This window comes from Crotalus tigris, unplaced genomic scaffold (assembly GCF_016545835.1).
Source record: "Crotalus tigris isolate CLP2741 ecotype Arizona unplaced genomic scaffold, ASM1654583v1 scf7180000020926.639216, whole genome shotgun sequence".
NCBI classification, from domain to species: domain Eukaryota; kingdom Metazoa; phylum Chordata; class Lepidosauria; order Squamata; family Viperidae; genus Crotalus; species Crotalus tigris.
This window is the reverse complement of record NW_024098259.1, coordinates 50,121-66,446: the sequence shown is the minus strand read 5'-3', so window position 1 is coordinate 66,446 and position 16,326 is coordinate 50,121. Positions and strand designations below refer to the sequence as shown.

Below are 16,326 nucleotides of genomic sequence, written 5' to 3'. Positions count from 1 at the left end.
AGGTTAGATCCCTCTTTCGTGCCCAAGGTCAACTCCTTGTATCATAGGTCCCAGGACAGAGTTTTTCCGGACTTCTGTCCGAACCCATCTAATGACACAGAGGCTCAGTGGAACAGATTGGATGTTCGCAGGGCCTTATATTGCTATATACAGAGGACCTCATCCTTCCGCAAGACTGAGGCTCTGTTTGTGTCATTTCACCCTTCGTCGTTAGGACAAAAGGTTTCCTCACCCACTATAGGCAGGTGGATTAGAGCTTGTATTTCTCTGGAATACCAGACTCAGTCACTTCAAGCTCCCAGCCATATCACGGCCCATTCCACCAGGGGTGCAGCCACTACAGCAGCCTGGTCTACCCAGGCATCCATAGAGGAAGTTTGTAGGGCAGCAACATGGGCATCGCCCTCCTCCTTTGTCCGTCACTACAAGATGGATGTATACGCATCTTCTATGGCTTCATTTGGCCGCAAGGTACTAGAACATGCATTAACATTGGATGGGACCCAGGCCCAATCTAATTCCCCACCCTAGGGACACAGGGCTTTGGTATGTCCCATCCGTGGGTTCTCCATCCAATCATGCTGGAGAAAGGGGCGTTGTCTTACCTGAACGCCTTTTCTCAGCATGATGATGGAGACTCCACTCCCTCCCATTAGGTCAGTTGGCCTGGTTCCCATTTGTTCAGACGCGTCGGACTAAAGTCTGGATATCGCCTTAGTCTAAAACTGGGGTGCACTTGGCACAGAGGGGGCGTTACCAATTTCAGACTTAGTCCAATTGGAGCAGATAGATTAAGACAACCCATCCGTGGATTCTCCATCATCATGCTGAGAAAAGGCGTTCAGGTAAGACAACGCCCCTTTCACTCCAGAAAACATTTTGATTGCTACATTTTGTAGCGTTCTTAAGTTGCAACTCTGGAATACTTTTCTCTGTCACCAAACCTACTCAGTCAAATATTGTTCATCCCTGCTTTGTCCCAAAAGTGCTTTTTTTCCAAAAAGCAACTAGAATTTCTTGGTTTTTCTTTGAACATATTTCAGTTCTTATTGAAGAAGCTTCTTCAGTTCTGGACTCTTCTTGGATAAGAAGCAAATGTTTTTAAAGAAAAAAACAAGAAAATCCAGTTGCCTTTTGGAAAATGCATCTTTGGGACAACCATGATTGGAATGATTGAGAATCTCTATAGACATCCCTGCTATGGGTTTTTCATAGTTAAAAGCAACCTATTGGCTTTTGAGCAATTTATTCAGAACCCTCCTTTTTTCCTTCCTACCCTGCTTCTTTTTCAGTTGTAAAGTTAGTTTGGGTAGATATGAATATTGAAAGACAAATTTGAATAATTACCATTAATAAGACAAGAAGCTTGAGAAACATTAAACTGACAAAATCATCCATACCTAAAGGAAAGTTTAATATATACTATCAAGCATTCTCTAATTTGTGTTTTAGCCAACCCATTTGATGTCATGTAGCTATTCAAATTGCAAATCAATAAAATATAATCCAAAATATCTGGATACTGCACTTCATTCCTTATATATTTCTTTTAGTTTAAAGAATTTTTGTTTTTATACATAGTTAATTTGAAGCAATAAATTCATAAATTGCACTAAATGAATCTATAATATGATTTGTTTTGAAACATGATACCTGAAACAATTTACCTCTAAAGACATCAAGGAAACTGTTTTTTCTGAAAGCAATGGATTCCCTGCAGAGATTAGTGAGGTGTAGAATAGACAACCGGGTAAAAGAAGGACAAGCACCATACTGAGATCCTCAAATTATGACAGGTGAAATCTATATCAAAGAACCTTTGCAAAGAAGGTTTTAATGTAGGGGACAATCACCATGGCAACCAGCATCCTATTATATATGCTGGATAACTGTAACTATTCAAGACAGCTAGAAAAGTGTCAATGTTTAATTAGCTGATGTTTCTTTCTTGGTCCAAATTTGAAGGCCATCTCTTTCCCAAACATTCATAATAGTTAAGGCCCTGATATAAACATTATCTAGGCCACACTACATCATTAGTAACTCCCAAAAGCCTGTGATGTGGACATAACAATAGCATTTTTTTTTTACAGAATACTGGTTGGGATTTTTGGAAGAATTGAGTGAAGACTGAGAAGAAACATCAATATGCATATAAATGTTTGCAGTGTTGTGCATCAGGTTCTCTGATAGCCATTTTGTGTCATTATCCCAGTTAAAAATGCCATTTTGAATATTTAAAGCAAGAGTACATAACATTTGTACTCTTAAGGATGCAACAAGCTTTGCAAAGCATAGTGAAACCTAAAGGGCTAAACAAGTTAAGGGGAAGGGGGTTTTGAATATTTTAAAAAGTTAAATTAGTGCTTTAATTCTCCAATACTTAATTATCAGTTTTGCTTTGTAATCCACACTCCAGAAACTGCAAAAAATATATGTAAATTTTGTTTTCACATTTCTGGGAAATTCTAGGCTTGCAAAAGAAACATTGAAGGGCTACATGTGACTCCTACGTGCTGTCTTGTTGTATAGCAAAATATGGATATATAATTTATTTGACTTTCCACATTTGCTACTTGTGGAAAGTTATGGAAACTTAATGAGTGAGTCAAGGAAAAGTAAGCAAGCTTCACAGCTGTCCATAGAGGGCAAGAGGAAATCAGTGTGGGATGACATCATGATGCAAAAACCATTATTTTTATGCTTGCATCTAACGGTGAGATACAAGAAAGGATGAGATTTGTCTTGTGATTTTACTACATGCATGTGACCACTTTGTTATCAGTGCAACTAATGTCAGAAGCCCAAGATGAATCCAGATTTTTTTGATGCTAAACATCTACACTTGGAGGGCAGAAGGAAAGGCCTCTTAATCACTGTACCATCCTCGTTCTCATTATAGGCTTCTGTAAATCAGCCCTGATTTGATTCCAAGTGATTTAAAAATGACATTATTCAATTTGAGCTTCATATATTAAGCTGAGCTGCTAAGAAATACAAAATTAGTTTGAAAAAGTCTCTGTAGTTACCTTAGGAAAATATTAAAACACGCTGTCAAGTATCAGCAGGATCCATAACTTTCCACAAGTAGCAAATGTGGAAAGTCAAATAAATTATATATCCATATTTTGCTATACAACAAGACAGCACGTAGGAGTCACATGTAGCCCTTCAACGTTTATTTTGCAACCCTAGAATTTCCCAGAAATGTGAAAACAAAATTTGCATTTTTATTTATTTATTTATTTATTGCAGTTTCTGGAGTGTGGATTAAAAAGCAAAACTGATAATTTAGGTATTGGAGAATTAAGGCACTAATTTAACCTTTTAAAATATTCAAAAACCTGTTCCCCTAAACTTGCTTAGCCCTTTAGGCTTCACTATGCTTGCAAAGCCTGTTGCATCCTTAAGAATACAAATGTTGTGTACTCTTGCTTTAAAGAATCAAAATGGCATCTTTAACAGGGATGATGACAATGCATTTTTTAAATATTCCCCTGTACTTCTATTAAAGCAGAGATTACAAGGAGAAGGAAAGGAGAGCAGATTATCCAAAAAGGAGCCTTAATTATGCTGAGCCAAAACAGCAAGTATCCTACGCTTACTTAAAAATAAAAACTTTCAAAAGAAAGTGCATATTTTTCTGAGATGCCAGATTTGACCTGATGAATTACTTGAAGGATGTTACTTCCCTTTATGGACCTCTTGATCACTTTCAAGGCTTGATTATTGGCTCTACAGTCCACACAGTTCTGTAACCAGTAGAGCAGGGGTGTCAAACTGCCAGCTCGCGGGCCAGATGCATCATGCCGAAATTGCACCCACCCCATTGCCGACAATGGGGAAAAAAGTCACGATACATTGCGACACATCACGTGACATTGCGAGTTTGACACCCCTGCAGTAGAGGCAGAAGAAACAAGCTGACAGACATATATAAGTTACTAGGAAAGACTGGGATAGAAAAGTGATGTTTGTAATTCACATGTCTGGCAAACAGTGGCTTATGAATTGTCACTAATTGTCAAAAAAGGTAGAACTGTATTAATACAGAATTTCAAAGTGAAGCTTGAGCCAAGAGCATATTGGACTTCTCAGCCTCGAATGACCATATTTTCAGAGTATTGGGAGATTAGCAGAATTCTAAGTTCTAAGTTAGAAAAATAAATTCAGAAGTTGTGGGTGCTCTATCAATGGAGACTTTTAAGAAGAGAATGAACAGCCATTTATCTGGAATGGTATCGGGTCTCCTGCTTGACCAGAGGGTTGGACTAGAACAGTGGTTCTCAACCTTTTTAATGCTGCGACCCCAACCGGTCATAAGTTGAGGACTACCCAACCGGTCATAAGTCAAGGACTACCCAACCGGTCATAAGTCGAGGACTTTCCCTGCCCAGGATGGCTGCGCATGCATGGTGCCGCTCCCTGAGCCGGCCGAGGCGTAGCTGGCAAGTGGCAGAGATGGCGCAGGCCGACCACCAGCTGGGACACCAGCTGACCCAGCCCAAGAGAGGTAAGGCACCCGCCGGGCCCCATGCATGCCAGCAACCCTCCCTGCGCCCGCCGGCCTCCTACCTCCCACCCCTGGCCCTCTTTTACTTACATTTTTAGTAGTTGCTCAGCAGGGAGGGGTGGAAACTTCCAGACAGCTCGCCTTCGCTGCAGACAACTTGCAGCACCATTTGCAGAATGGGACTTTTGGCGGGCTCAGCAGGGCAGAGACAGCCTGGACAATTCCTATGGGCTTTTGAAAGCCAATAGAATTAGACTCTATTCAAGAGAGTCTATTCTATTGGCTTTCAAAAGCCAGTAGAATAAAAGGGAGTAGCACAGCTAAGAAAAAGGGGGGGGAATGTTGGACTGCGTTGTTTGGCGACCCCCGTGAAATGGTCGTTCGACCCCAAATGGGGTCCTGACCCACAGATTGAGAACCACTGGACTAGAGGTCTCTTCCAACTCTGTTATTCTGGTATGTTGTATTGGCTGAAATAGAACAGGAGTGTAATCTTCCATTATCACAAGAAAGAACAAAATAAAGCTTGTTGCAATATATAGGGTCTAAAGCACTTTTATCTTGCTATCTTCCCATTCCAGAAGAGTTCTGATCAGCATAGTGTTGGATACAATAATAAGTTATTAGTCAGCTGTTTTTATCATATTAGAGTCCATCATATAAGTTGAACCTGCCCTAGCAACTTTTTAGATGGAAATAACGTTGCAGCCTGTTACCTTTAATAGTACAAAAAGCAGGAAAACAACCATTGAATTTGTGAAAGACTATTGAGAAGCTGCAAAGCATTTCAAATCAACCAGCTTGGATTAATATTTATTTAGGAAATTTATACAGCCAACTATCTTACACACATAGCCCCTGGGCAGCTAATAACAACCTAACAATATTAACATTAGTACTATTAACAATATACAGAAACATAATTATAACAACTATAAGAGTTTGGCTTAGTGATTAAGGCATCTGGCTAGAAGCCAGAAGATTGAGTTTCAGTCCCGCCTTCGGCATGAAAGCCAGCTGTGTGGCTTTGTCCCAGTCACTCTCTTAGCCCAACTCAACTCACAAGGTTATTGCTGTGAGGAATGGAATGGAACGGAACGGAATGGAACAAAACAGAACAGAACAGAACAGAATCTTTATTATCACTTTAAATGTACACTAATCAGCATTACATTAAAATGATTTTTTGTTGCAATCAGCTCTCAAAAAATACAATAGGAAAATGGAGGAGGAAGGAATATTATTTATAAAAAATAATAAAAGCTAAAAATAGATAGGAAGATAATACAATAGCACCTGGTGAAAGAGCCAGATCTTCATGACCTTCAAGAAAGCTTGACCTTCTTAGTCTTCTGGAAGTCATCATGACAAGAAACCATGTCTCCTAGCTTTCATCAGATGGCATTGTTTCATAAAGGGGATTTGGACTGCACCCATTCTGGCCGATCTAGTGGGATGCACAGAAACCCTCAGAGAGAATCAATTGCACAAATAATCTTTCCCTGTGCCAGGCATGTTTTTAAAGATGAACTTTAACCAGCAGTTTGAATTGCATCCAGAAGCATTCTGGGAGCCAGTGCAGCTTGGACAATGGTGGTATAGCACAGACAAACTTTGATAGACCCAAAATAGCATGTGCAACTGCACTCTGGACCTATTGAAGCTTCCCCATCTTTTTTAGTGAACTCCATTTAGAGCTCATTTCAATAATCTATTTGGAAAGTGGGTAAGGAATGAACGACCATGAGCAAAACTTTTGATTTGCAATCCATTTTAACATGGCAATTTGAAGCCTCAGCAGGTGGGAACATTACAATAAGCAAGGTTTCATCAATATTACAGAATTTCATGAGTTTACAATGTGAGCAACATCCCTCGTGTGCAATATTGTGAAGCATGTACACAAGGGACAGAGTTTAAGCCATAACACACATTTCATCGTGGATCAAACTGAAAAGCCTATATTTAATTATTTAACTTTTATATTTAATTTTTTAATGCACAAGCTGCTTTGAACCATGCAAGAGGGAACAGGTATGTAAATATTTTAATAAGCTACATTTGCTATAGCTCTTTTCAGATAAGCCTCATTTACTTGGTAAACAATCCTAAGGACAACATTGCAAATAGTTACTGTTAACTTTAAAAAAAAGAAACAAACAAGGTTTTTGTAAAATAAATAAATAAATTTAATAACAGAGAAAGTATGGATAAGGATGAAGAAATTGTGATGAGGCTAGTGTAAGTGACATGAATATAGAGTTTGATACTAATTGTTCAGCATTTGCTTTAAAATGTCTCAATGGAAATTTGGCTCTTTCTGCAGCCTTAATTCTATGTTTTATACCGCCAGGAAGAAATTTTCTTGCTTCGCTGGGAAGTGCAAGGATTGTTTCTCACAACTGCTATAATATGATGAAATTATTTTCTCTGCACCCATGTCTGTTGAGCAATTTAGCTCATAAAACTTCAAGAGAAACAAAAGCAGTGTTGTCATCCATAATTATCTTCTGGTAAACCATAATTTATTCTTGGAAGCTAATTCTTGTAGCTCGCTGCTCCAAGTAATGGAGTTGTAGCCATTCTTACAGATGAAACAATGGAGGAAAGGAAGTAGGAAGGCATGGGGATACAATTTAATGTCCATGATTATACAAGACTTTAGCATTCAAAGTCCTTAGCTTAAATCAAGAATCTCTTCATTTCACTTTCCATTTTTTTTAAAAAAAATCATTAATTCTTTCCATCCTATTTTTGAAGAAATATGTGGAACTTTGTAAAATCCTATTTAAAAAAGGAAGTAATCCTAATTTATTCATAATTTGCTGTCACTGGCTGAGCTGGTGTGAATACTCTAAAATGCTCTTGACTAGTTAAAAGGATAAAATTAACCTTAAAGTATAAAAAAGTAATACTGTGATGTAATCAAAGTAGCTGGTAAAAGTAGCTAGTAAAAGGCAGTAATGAAGGAAGAGAATGATATCTACCGTAACTACTGTCACCAGCCAGAGATGTACAGTATAAGAAACCTTCAGAATCAAGAAGATAGGGAACCAAGAGGAAAAAATTAACAGCTTATAATACTTTTAGTTGTTGCATTTCTGTAAGCATTTCTTTATCTCAGATTTAAAAACTAAATAAAAACAAAACCCACCACTGCTTCCACTTTTGGCATTCAGCATAGGTGACTGGAAAAAGTTAAAGGCATACATATCTATGGAGATTCTCAGTTATCCAAGTCATGAAAGTCATGGACTTTCTTTGATTTTTCCTTGAAGACATTTCGCTTATCTTTTAAGAAGCTTCTTCAATTCTGACTGAATGGTGGAGAATGGAAGGATTTCTAGATGACTGCAAGGAATAAATCCTTCCATTCTCCTCCATTCAGTCAGAACTGAAGAAGCTTCTTGGATGAGAAGCCAAACGTCTTCAAAGAAAAAAGCAAAGAAAGTCCAGTTGACTTTTGAAAAAGCACCTTTGGGTTAAAGACATACAGTCTTAAATACATGGGAAAAAATCCATCAGTTATATAATGCCTATGAAAGTACATTGTGTTTACCTACAGAAAACAGAGCAGTACAAAATCAGATGGAACAAACAAAAACCTTCAGAGAAGTGGCTTTTTCAGATTCTTTGCTTGTCAACTTCAGAAAATTATTATAGATCCAAACATAGGGTCACATCACATAGAGATTCCAATCTTATTAATCTCAGAGTACGGAGATTGGTACAGTAGTGAGGCACCAGGCTAGAAACTGGGAGAATGTAAATTCTAGTCCTGTCTTAGACACAAAGCCAGCTCAGTGACTTTGGCCCGGTCACTCTCTCTCAGCCCTAAGAAGAAGCCAATGGCAAACCACTTCTAAAAACTTGCCAAGAAAACTGCAGGGACTCATCCAGGCAGTTGTCAGGAGTCAACACTGACACACATACACACAGAATATTCCACAATCATTTTCTTTCCTCTACTGGGAAGAATACAAATAACACAAATGGTTGCCAATCTAAACTTCAGAAAGTCTCTGGGGCTTGAGAAGTTCAAAATGAAGCCTCTGTCTTAAGTGAAGAGAAATTACTCTTGCTAATGGACATATCACTAATAGACTAACCCATCTAATAACTGCTTCTAGAGATGAGAAACCAGTGGCTTCTTGAACTAAGATCATGGCATCCCAATCAGCATACGCAGTGATAAAGGACACTGGAAGATGTTGGAATTCATAAATACCTCAAGGGCCATCAGTGCCTCCAATCCCAGTATTTCTGATAGAAATGAAGTTTTCTTCTCAATCCACTTGATATGTAAACATGGGTTGTATCATTGCAATTATAATTGGACACTTGTTTCTGCCAATAATGGGAATTTACTGAGCCAATAGAAAGGTTTCCTGTTGGTTTGATGTGTCAAAAAGCTCATGAACCTTTTGTGATGAAATATGTTATAGATCATGATGTTATTTCATGATATGTTCAGCAACAGAGAGAAATGTTAATGTACAATGAGACAATATCAAGAAAACTTAGTTGATTTGTATAACAAAACCCAGATCCTAGTGGCATTTGGCAGAATCTCCATCTTGGATTGAACTCCATTTGGATTTAGCATAGAACATAATTAGAGTTGTTTAAAAACTTTTTTAGAAGAGCGAGAAAAAGAAAGAAATTGAACTATGAGTTGTCTACCACATTCTCCTGACATCAGAAAATAGCTTTTCATTAACGGCTGTTTCCTTGAAAAAGTGAGCCAAAGATTGCAACTAAGCAATAAAAAAACAGGCAGCTATTGTTTGTGGAGACATTACTGCCTTTCTGTTGCCCTCCAACTAAATGATTAAAATGTATGATATATAAAACAGCAGCACAGGACAACAGGTTTGACTGTGCCTCATAGTCTGGCAACCCAGGACTTGGAATCAAATGAAATATGGAGAAGAATCTTCACGTCTTGGTGAAAAGTGGGAAACCCCTGGCAAACGGTGTGATGATTTCTTATAAAAGAGAAGCAGCAAAGGATACAGTTCTTGAGGGGGGTGTGCATAAGAAAAAAATGCTTTCTCATGGATGCTTTCTCCTGTTTCATCAGTACCGATGCATGTACTCAGACAAAGGAGGTGTACTAGAGAATTCAGGGTGTACTTCAGGCATTTATCAACAGATAGGTTGGCTATTTGGAAAAGTCTTGGCATCTTGTTCAAGTTTCCTGTTTGCTTCCATCATATAGCAGGCAGAAGCAATGGGAGAAAAAATTGAATAAGATATTCTCAGCAAATAAGGAACTCAAGGAAGAGCTTTTTACACCATGGTGTGCAGAACTACAGTCTCTTGACCAAATTTTCTTTTCTGAATGCATTGAAAGCAGATGCTGTATCAGCATGGGCTAGCTGTAGCTCTGTGACAAAGAACAAATTTTGCATGCAAAAATATGCAAGTTTAATTCCTCAGGGGTCCCAAAAAAGCCAGGATATAGTTGTCCTTTAATCTATCCTACTAATTAAGCCTTATGAGACCAGGCTTAATTTTTGCAGGTCTCAGAACACCTAGGATTACTAAGCCCATATCACTTAAATTTCTCGGAGGCTTTCAAAAAAGAAATACCTACAATGTAAGCTCTTTTTACAAATCTGAATGCTTTTCATTGCATGCTTTTTTCTGAGATGCTCTTTGCAAATTCTGCATACTTAAGCTTGATTCATTTAACATTGCATTTTTGGGAATAGAATAGAATAGAATAGAATAGAATAGAATAGAATAGAATAGAATAGAATAGAATAGAATAGAATAGAATAGAATAGAGCTGGAAAGGACCTTGGAGGTCTTCTAGTTTGGCCCCCTGCTCAAGCAGGAGAACCTATACCATTTCAGACAAGTGACTGTCAAGTGTCTTCTTAAAAACCTCCAGTGATGGAGCACCCAAGATTTCTGAAGGCAAGCTGTTTCACTGGTTAATTGTCCTCACTGTTAGGAATTTTCTCCTTAATTCCAGGTTGCTTCTCTTTTTGTCAGTTTCTAACCATTGTTCCTTGTCCTGCCCTCTAGTGCTTTGGAGAATAATCTAACCCCCTCTTCTTTGTGGCAGCCCCTTAAATACTGGAATACTGCTATCATGTTTCTTCTTTTCTTTAGACCAGCCAAACCCTGCAGCCATTCTTTATATGTTTTAGTCTTAAGGCCTTTGATCATTTTAGTTGCTCTTCTCTAAACGTTTTCAAGAATCTCAACATCTTTTTTGTAGTATGGTGACCAAAATTGGCTGCAGTATTCCAGGTGTGGTCTTACTAGGGTTTTATAAAGCATACTAATACTTGTGGTCTTGATTCTATGCCTCTGTTTATACAACCCAGGATTGTATTAGTTTTTTTGGCTGCTGCTGCACACTGCTGGCTCATATTCAAATGATCGTCCACTAGGACTCCAAGATGCCTCTCACAGTTACTGTTTTTGAGGCGGGTCTCACCTAATCTGTACTTACACCTTCGATTTTTCCTGCCTAAATGTAAAACTTTGCTTTTCTCCACATTAAAGTTCATTTTGTTACATAGAGCCCATTGTTCAAGTTTGTCAAGATCTTTCTGGATCCTGAGTTTGTCTTCTGGTGTGTTGGATATTCCTGCCAGTTTAGGGTCATCTGCAAATTTGATGAGTTACCCATCTATTCCCTCATCTAAGTCATTTATGAAGATATTGAAGAGTATTGGGCCTAAGACAGAACCTTGTGGTACCCCACCGCTTACTTCCCTGCATGTGGATGTAGTACCATTGAGGACTACTCATTTGAGTATGGTTTGTCAGCCAGCTACAAATCCATCTGGTAGCAATGTTGTCTACTACACCTTTTCCTAGCTTACCAATTAGTAGGTTGTGGTCTACTATGTCAAATGCCTTACTGAAATCTAAGTATACTATATTCACAGCATTTCACTGGTCTACTAATTTAGTCACTTTATCAAAGAATGAACTAAGATTGATTTGGCATGATTTGTTTTTAACAAACCCGTGCTGGCTACTGGTTATAACTTTGTTTGCTTTTGTTGTCTGCAGATCTGTTTTTTGATTATCTTTTCTAAGATCTTCCCAGGTATTGATGTTAGACTGACTGGTCTGTAGTCTCCTGGATCCGTTTTTTTTTTTTTTTTTTTTTTTTTTTCCTTTCTTGAAGATGGAAATCACAGCCCTTTTCCAATCCTTAGGTACTTCCCAGGTGCTCCAGAATTTTTGAAAGATATGGTGAATGATTCTGAGATAACATCTGCCAGCTCCTTCAGAACTCTGGGATGTAGTCTGTTGGGTCCCAGTGATTTATATTTGTCAGGGTTGGATAGGTGTTCTCTTACCATTTTCTTGCTTATTTTAATTTTTGTTTCTAGTTTGTCTTTTGCAGTAATTTTTTTTTTGGTATGTTGGGCTATAGTTTCTTTTTGTGTGAAGACTGATGCAAAGAATGAGTTAAGCAGCTCTGCTTTCTCCCTACTGTTGCTTCCTTGCCATCTTCTCTCTTTAGCGGACGTACAGTTTCCTTGACTTTTTTCTTGTTATTTATATGTTGAAAGAAACTTTTTTTTTATTATCCTTGATTTCTGTTGCAAGTCTTTGTTCATTCTGAGCCTTTGCTTTCTTGATTTTATCTTTGCTGATAATCAGCCTTAGTTATATGTCTCTCTTTCCAGAGAGAACTTTGTGCAGCCAAGCTGGTTTCTTCTTGAATTTTCAGTGGTATTGTGGTGGATTGGGCTTTTGTGATCATATTTTTCAGAACTTCCCATGCTTCTTGAGTTATTTTCCCTTTTAGGATGTTCACCCTTGGACTCTTTCCTAGATTCTCTCTGAGTTTGTTAAAATCAGTTCTTTTGAAGTTTAAGACACTGGTTGGATTATTTTCTCTTTTTTTAATAGATATTTTATTAGTTTTTAACTATAACAATTTCCAGTGCCTGGTGTACAGCATGTTGCCTTGGTTTATATTTTCACAAGAAAAAAAAGACAATAATAATTCATTAACAATCAATAATAATTAAATTTGATAATTCCATAATTAATATATTAATTAATGATATATTTCTTGGATCTTCTCTTTTCCCGTTTGTATTCTCCTTCTTCAACCTTAGCCAAAATATAATTCTTAATATTTTCAATATATAAATGATTAGATATAGGCAATTTTTGTATTTATACAAATAATAATAATCTCTCTATATAACTTTTTTCAGCTTATATTATTCTCATAACCATCATCTCATTAATTCAGCATACATCCTATTTTTATAATTTTTGTTTGCTTAAATTCCCTTATATTCAATCCAATTTTTATCAGTCATAATTTCTTCATATTAGTCATCTAACTGTCCAAATTTTCCCATTTAGATACATCCTCCCAATATTTTTTATCATGCATTATAAAAATACTATACTTTTAATCTATCTTATAATATCTAGATATAACATCCTTTTTAATCAGTTTATATTTCACTTATATATTAATAAAAGTTATATCAACCTACTATTTTAACATTTCATATATTATAAAACATACTATATTACTTAAATCTCTTATCCTTTTTGTTATAAGGCCCCTTTGTGTTCAAAATTTTCTGTTCTTTTAGCCATATTCAAACAAATATTTATTCACATAATAGTCCATCTGGTAGGGCGAATCAAATCTCTTGTATTTGTCTCTGGTCTTCTTCTTTTGCCGAGTAATTTTCCAAGTTGATGTAATCTGCTTACCCAGCAGTTCCTGTATTTTTACAAATGTTGTTGGGAATACAAAAGATGAAGAAAGTAAGATAAATACTTTCTGTCTCCCAAACTTTGATGGTTCTCCTAATAATTCCATTCTTCTTGTTGTATCAGAACCTTGAAGATTTTTTCCTGTTTGTGTCAAATTATAATTCTTTTCCTTTGATGTTTCATCAATTTGATCATACTCTTCTAATTTATAGTCTGCTGTCTGATTTATTTGTGCCTTTGTTGTTATTTCATGGGTGTTTTTTAATTGTAAATTTAGATTGGAAATATGCTTATTTAAATTGTTTTGCATTTCCTCGTGGTTTGAGTCTATTGCCATTTTTATTTGTCCTAACATTACATATATTTCCTCCTGGAAAGTATTTATCTTGCCTTGAAATATTGTTTCTGGAAGCCCTTGATTTTCCAGGCTACGTCCTTCAGGAGAAAATATTGAATGTGGCATCCTGTCATTTTTTGATGCGTATGTGATATCCATGTTGTCTCCCCCCCTTCAAATAATCTTTCATCAATGTTTTAATTCAAAAGTCAATTTATCAGTCAGTCAAAATTACAGTTCAGTATGTTAAGTCACTTTAAATCCTTCCTACAGATTCTCCTCTATAAAAGATTAGCCAAAAAGCCAAGGTTTTTCTTTCCATAAACAGTTCTTAGATTTAAGCAATAGTCCAGGTATTGTTGTTTTTTCTTTCAAACACTTTTTAATCTTATAGCTGGCTCTTCCTTTGTTCCCAGCTGTCTTCAAGGTTATTTGCAATTCAAAGGAACAACTTTTTCTTTGTTTCTAGGCACTTTGCCTTATTGTTAGTGTTCTGTTCTCTGAGTCTCCACTAGATGTCAGCAGTTATTTCTTTTTTCAGTTTTTCTTTCAATCAAAAAGATATTTTTGTTATATATATTTATAATTCCACCCAAAAAAATTTAGGGTATAATCTTGACAGTTTTTTAGTTCCTATATTTGTCCCAACTGAATTGATAGACTTTAGAATATAAACACTGATGCTACTTTTGTCCAAGAAGTTATATCTGATGCTTTAAGATCACAGAATTTTCACTGATTTCTAATCTGTGTGTTTATACCTGAAATTTTTTAGAAACTAGGATGCATCTAACTCTAGAGTTCCACGAGTTGACCTGAGCCTTTGCTCTTCAGCTAAATTGACTTTTCAAAAAAACTGATGATCCCATGTTAATATTGTATGCAATCCCACACTTCTTGTGAGATGGTTATTTATATCAATTTGATGGATAAATAAACCTATCAATTAAAGATGTTAATTCCTGAAATAAGACAACACTCTTTGTCAATAGTAATAGTAGCCTCTTGGGCAGCTAACAATGCTGCAGATCAACAATTTGGCAAACGTTTCTGTCAAGAAGCCTCACAAAAACATTAGCCTGCCACAAACACTTCTGCAGTCTAGCCACCAGGGTCTGACAAAGATTGGATAATTTCTAATCAGTGTGTATACTGAACAACTGAAAGGATCCTTGATCACATCACATCTGCAGACTCACTGAATGAGACTTGCCCCTCAACTCAAGACTTCTCTACCACTTCAGTAATCACTAGGACCAGTGACCTATATTCATCTCCTGATATGGAACATAGATGGTTGGAAGAATAGAACAACTGACAGAAACCTGATTGATTTTTTCTCTCAGTGCATTGTTTCAGCTTTACAGGAGGACTGTTAATAATCATCATCATCATCATCATCATCATCATCATCATCATCTAATAAAATATTATTATATTATATAAATAAATATTATATAAATATAATATTTATATAATATTTATATTATAATATAAATGTAATATTAATAAAAATAGAATCGCTGCTCAACACTGTCCGTGTATATATATATATATATATATATATATATATATATATATATATATGTAGCCAAGATATTGTTATGGAGTTTGGCTTGGACAAATGTACCACACTTACTATCAAACAAGGAAAAATAGTGAAAAATGAAGGAATCAGGATGCCCCATGAAAATAACATTAAGAATCTGGATGAAGAAGATTACTACAAATACTTGGGTATCCTTCAAGCTGACAACATCAAGCACACTGAAGTCAAGAAAAAGATTAGAGGTGAATATATCAAGAGAGTGAAGAAGATCTTAAAGTCCAAACTCAATGGAGGAAATACCATAAAGGCAATCAACACCTGGGCAATTCCAGTCATTAGGTACACAGCTGGAATAGTGGACTGGACTCAAGCAGAACTAAAAGCAATGGATAGGAAGACCAGAAAAATAATGACAATGAATCATGCCCTTCATCCACGCAGTGACATTGACAAACTTTATTCACCAAGGCAAATAGGTGGGTGTGGAATGCTACTAGTACATCAGATGGTTGAAGAAGAAAAAATGGCTTTGGAAGAATATCTGAAGAACAATGATGAAGATGCACTGAAATTAGTATATCAGGAAGGCTTACTAACTACTGGAGAGACCAAACTGGCCTACAAGAAAGACCAAATGAAGAACAGAATAGAGGCATGGGAAGACAAAACACTACATGGCCAATACATTAAAAAAATAGCTGGGAAAGCAGATAATAACAAGACCTGGCAATGGCTAAGAGCAGGAAAATTGAAGAAAGAGACCGAGGGACTAATTCTGGCTGCACAAGACCAAGCCTTAAGGACAAATGCATATAAAGTCAAAATTGAGAAGACAGCAACAGACAGTAAGTGCGCCTATGCAAAGAAGCTGAAGAAACAGTGGACCACCTGGTAAGCTGTTGCAAGAAGATTGCACAGACTGACTACAAGCAGCAGCATGACAAAGTAGCAACAATGGTGCATTGGAAGATCTGCAAAAAATATCATTTGCCTGTAAGCAAAAACTGGTGGGATCATAAAATAGAGAAAGTCATAGAAAATGATAAAATTAAACTGCTCTGGGACTTCAGAATTCAAACAGACAAGCACCTGCAACATAACACCCCAGACTTAACAATTGTCGATAAGAAAGACAAAAAAGTCTGGATAGTGGACGTGGCAGTGCCTGGAGATAGCAGAATAGAAGAGAAAGAACTGGAGAAG

At 36.8% G+C, this 16,326-nt stretch overlaps 1 pseudogene; it reads left to right on the top strand.

Moving 5' to 3' along the window:
- Positions 1-16,326, top strand: part of LOC120319660 — a 67,225-nt pseudogene that overhangs the window by 25,895 nt on the left and 25,004 nt on the right.